Genomic DNA, 5,000 nt, shown 5'->3' with positions numbered 1-5,000 from the left:
CTTCCCCTCGGACCTTGAAAATCCAGGAGAGGGCCACGTGGAGGTGTCGCGCCGGTTCGTACCCATATCCGCAGCAGGTCTCCAAGGTAAAGAGCCTCTAGTCGATAGATTAATGTAGGTAAGGGAAGTCGGCAAATTGGATCCGTAACTTCGGAATAAGGATTGGCTCTGAGGAGCGGGGCGTGTCGGGCTTGGTCGGGAAGCGGGTCTGGCTGACGTGCCGGGCCTGGGCGAGGTGAACATGTACGGCAACGTGCAGGGATCCGAGCTCGGTCCCGAGCCTTGGCCTCCCGCGGATCTTCCTTGCTGCGAGGCTTTCGCGTAGCGTTCGTCCTCTTCGGCCGCCATTCAACGCTCAGCTCAGAACTGGCACGGACTAGGGGAATCCGACTGTCTAATTAAAACAAAGCATTGCGATGGCCCCCGCGGGTGTTGACGCAATGTGATTTCTGCCCAGTGCTCTGAATGTCAACGTGAAGAAATTCAAAAAAGCGCGGGTAAACGGCGGGAGTAACTATGACTCTCTTAAGGTAGCCAAATGCCTCGTCATCTAATTAGTGACGCGCATGAATGGATTAACGAGATTCCCTCTGTCCCTATCTACTGAGTTCACCGCTAGGAGGCGCAGGATACAGACGCGTGTTCACGTCGCTCCGTGTTTCGAGGCCCAAAAAAGTGGTAAACGTCGAGGAGAAATCCATTTTCGAAGTATAAACGCGAAGTGCAAGTGATTCCGGGCATTCTGTGCTAAGAATCGTGAAATTCGGACAGTGAGGGCCGAATTTATCGAGGAAATAAAGTTAGCGTCGGTTGGTGACGTCATCTGGCGTCACCTGAAACTTCGTAGACTCGTTCTCGTATTAATAACCGCGGGATTGTAGAATCGCCGCGGCCACTGGTGTAAATAAAACATTCGGACACAGTGTTGTGATTATCTCTAGTGAGTTGTCGCAAATTAAGGATATTCATCGATATATATCCCGGTATTAACGACAACAGATTTGTCGACGCCATCTTGGACGCCATATTGGCGGCCATATTGGCGGCCATATTCTGACGTCACACGCCGCCAGCAGCTCCCCTCAGCTTCGACGACGGCGCCGCCAGCAAGTAGTCCTCGCCGCAGCAGCGCCGCCATCGGCAAAATAGCGAAGCAGCCAGTCGAGCCCCATCCGCCACGCCGTCAACTTCGGCCGCGAGGCGAGATGCAGTGTCCGGGGCGGAAGAGAACATTCGACCAGAGGTCGGAGCCGGAAAGCGACGGATACGACTCGTCCTCGTCCTCGTCCTCCGGATCCACCTTACCGACGGAGGAGCTGGACAGCCCCTTCAAGCCTGTGTACTTGGCAGGAAAGGAGGAGCGGTCGCCCGCCCGCACCGGGAAGGGGAAAAACAGGAAGGCGAAAGCTGCGAAGCAGCTAATAATTGAGGAAGCCGTAGAGACCCTGCCAGCAACTAAGGCCACTCCCACACCAGAGGTAGCTGCGGTGACGGGGAATTCAACAGCCACGAGGAAGGAGGTGACTGGGACGAGCGACACACCCAGATCCACGGAGGCCGCGTTGAGTAAGTCCCGTAATATTAACCAATTTATTTTTAAGTGCATTACCACGCAAACCGAGGCGAGCGACACCATAAAATCGGAGCTAATCAACGCAGTAGGCGAGTTGACCCACCTACTCACTCAGGCGCTCGTAGATAAAAGCAACCTCGAGGGTCAAATAAAGGCCCTCAAATCCGCGGTTCTCTCCCGCGTTACCGCCCCCACAGTCCACCATACTGCGACACGCGCCCCCCCCACCGCGGCCCCACGGTCCCCCAGATTGGCCCCCACCCCCCCCGCGGCGACAAACAACAAACCCGGGCCCCAACGGGAAATGACCTGGGCGGAAAAGGCCCGAATCCCTAAACGAGTAATATCGATCGCGAACCCCAAACGCGAGCAGCCGAACGTGATAAAAATCGTCCCGAGCGACAATAAAACGTACGCCGACTCAGCGGCAACGCGGAAAGCCGTCCTGGAGATGGTCTCCCCGGAGGCCAGCAAGCTTCAGGTTCGAAGCGTCCGTCTCCTCCAGGGGAACGGTATAATTATCGAGGCCGCAAAGGGATGCGACCTCTCGACCCTCTCCGCCCACCCGAAGCTCAAGTCAGCCGGTTTCACGGCAGCGGCGCCCCCGAAGTCGAGCCCCAGAATGATTGTGCACAACGTACCGCGGACCGAAAACGACCGATCCCTGATCGAGGCGATCGTCGAGCAAAATTTCAAGGGTAAGGACAAGGCCGTCGTTAGGGAGCAAACGAAGGTCTCCTTCAAATCAGGACCCAAGGACAAGGACACCTGCAATGTCATCTTCGAGGTGTCAAATAAAGTCCGGGAACTGATAAAGAACAAGGGCATCCTCTACATCGGCTGGGAACATTGCCGCGCGAGAGACTACATTGTAGCCACGCGCTGCTACAAATGCCAGTCCTTCGGGCACACCACCAAATACTGCCGCGCCCGTAAAGAGATTTGCGGACACTGTGCCGCCGAAGGACACTCCTTCAAGGAGTGTCCAAACAAAACGAAATCCCCTGTTTGCTCCAACTGCCGGAAGGCCGGCAAGGAGCACAAGCACTCCGTTAAGCTGGAACAATGCCCAGCGCATAAAGCGGCACTAGAGCGGGTCCTTCAACAAACCGACTATGAATAACGCCCATAGTCGTACCCATAGCCAGACCCTGAAACTGGCACAATTAAACATGCGCGGATCCCAAATCGTCTCCCTCGAAATGTCCCGCATTATGGGGGAGAAGAATATCGACATCCTGTTCATGCAGGAGCCGTACAACGTGAAGGGCAAATTCATCGGCCTCACGAATTGCACGGCAGTCACGGGCGCGGAGCCTGGCAACCGAGCCATGGCTGGTATCGCGATACGCAATCCCAACCTCGAGTCCCTTAAGCTGTCGCATCTCAGCGACGACTATTGTACGTGTATCGAGGTAACAGGACCATTCGGGAAACTGTACCTCGCTAGCGTATATTTCAAATTCTCGCACGATATCGAAAGATATCTGGCGAGAATCTCGCAAATATGCCGCTCCCTCCGCGGACAGAGATTAATAATCGCTGCCGATGCCAACGCGAAGTCCTCGATTTGGCACAGCACCACAACCGATCCGCGAGGCGAAGAATTGGAATGGGTCGTAACCCAGGAAAATCTAGTAGTTCTCAACGAACCCGGTAACGCCCCCACATTCCGCAACCATAAAGGATCCTCCAACGTAGATGTAACGCTGTCAAGCCTACCGACCGTCGGGTACATAGGAAGCTGGAAGGTCCATGAAAATTGGACATCCAGCGACCACAACGCAATTACCTTCACGTACAAGGCCCCCACCACAATGGGACCCGCCTCCGCGAGCCCTAGATTCAATACATCCAAGGCCGATTGGGCTAAATTCCAATCGAACCTGGAAATAATCAAAAGCAGCCTCCTCCGCGATTCCCGGCTGGACAGCAAATCTGCAATTGAGGCCTCAGCTGCGTCTCTCCAAGACGCAATCATTACGGCTGCGCAAAAATCCCTCCCGAGAAAGAAAATTTTCCCGAAATCGGTTCCCTGGTGGACGGAAAACCTGACCCGGCTAAAGAAGAAAACTTACCGCATGCGGAAGTCCTTCCAGGTCGAGTCGGACCCTTCCATCAGGGAGGCGAAACGCGTCGCGTACCTTCAGATTCGCAGGAAGTATTCCTACGAAATTCAGACCGCCAAGCGATCAAGCTGGCGGGACTTCGTAACGGAATCCTGCGCGAAAAACCCATGGGGAGCGGCGTATAAAATCTGCGTCAAAAAGATCAGCCCCGATAAAGCCCTGGCCACTTCCCCGGTTCTGTCCGGTTCCACTATCACGTGGGAGGAGACCGCGTTAAGTCTCCTCCACGCCCTTGTTCCCGACGACGCCCCGGACACGCTCGAGTGTCAACGTCGTAAAAGGTCCGCGAGCGTAACCCCCCCGGATACCCCAGACACTCCGCCCTTCACGGAACAGGAAATTTGCCATGCAATCGGCTCGATTCGCAATGGCAAAGCTCCAGGTTCCGACCTTATCGAGGTCAGAATGCTTAAGGCCGCTTATCCGGTCCTAATAAGCGAAATCTCAGCCCTCTTCAACGGCTGCCTGTCACAAGGCAGCTTCCCGAAGCCATGGAAATATGGCTCGATACGCGCCCTCCTCAAAAGCCCCGATAGGGACGAGTCTGCGGCCAGCTCCTACAGGCCCATCTGCCTTCTCTCGGTGGTTGGGAAATCCCTGGAGAAGCTGATCCGCGAAAGGCTGGAGCCCATTTTTCTCCACCCCGGCTATGCTTCCCCTAGGCAGTTCGGCTTCCGAAAGGGGAGGTCGACGACTGACGCCATCCGCGCCGTCCGCAGCGGGCTCGAGGGGTCAACGACAAAATATGCGCTTGCGATTTTGTTCGACATCTCGGGCGCGTTCGACAACGTATGGTGGCCCAGCGTCCTCTTTCGCCTCAAGGAGCGGAACTGCCCGCGAAACCTATATAGACTCGTCGCGGACTATCTCAACGACCGTACGGCCTCACTGATAGGGAAATTGACCCGTGTCGAGAAACAGGTAACCAGAGGCTGTCCTCAGGGCTCAATCTTAGGGCCCAGCCTCTGGAACCTTGTGTTCGACAGCCTGCTGATTACCCTGGCCAACGAGGGCGTAGAGGCGTTCGCCTACGCGGACGACCTCCTTATCCTCGTCCCAGGAAACAGCAGGCTCGAGTTGCAGGAAAAGGGACAGCACGCGACAACCATCATTGAGAAATGGTGCGAGTCCGAGAAGCTGACCCTTTCACAGGAAAAAGCAGAGATGATCCTCTTCCGTGGTCATCTCGATATTCGAAGGCCCCCAACAATTAAGATTCAATCGAGGCAAATACGTATGGTCGAAACCGTAAAATATCTCGGCGTCTACCTCGATCAAGGCCTGAGGATCCGGACGCA

General features: G+C 55.4%; 1 pseudogene; it reads left to right on the top strand.

Moving 5' to 3' along the window:
* Positions 1 to 5,000, top strand: part of LOC143175402 (large subunit ribosomal RNA) — a 10,327-nt pseudogene that overhangs the window by 2,226 nt on the left and 3,101 nt on the right.

This window comes from Nomia melanderi, unplaced genomic scaffold, assembly GCF_051020985.1.
Source record: "Nomia melanderi isolate GNS246 unplaced genomic scaffold, iyNomMela1 scaffold0078, whole genome shotgun sequence".
Classification (NCBI taxonomy): domain Eukaryota; kingdom Metazoa; phylum Arthropoda; class Insecta; order Hymenoptera; family Halictidae; genus Nomia; species Nomia melanderi.
The sequence above is the reverse complement of the archived record's forward strand: the minus strand, read 5'-3'. Positions and strand labels throughout refer to the sequence as shown.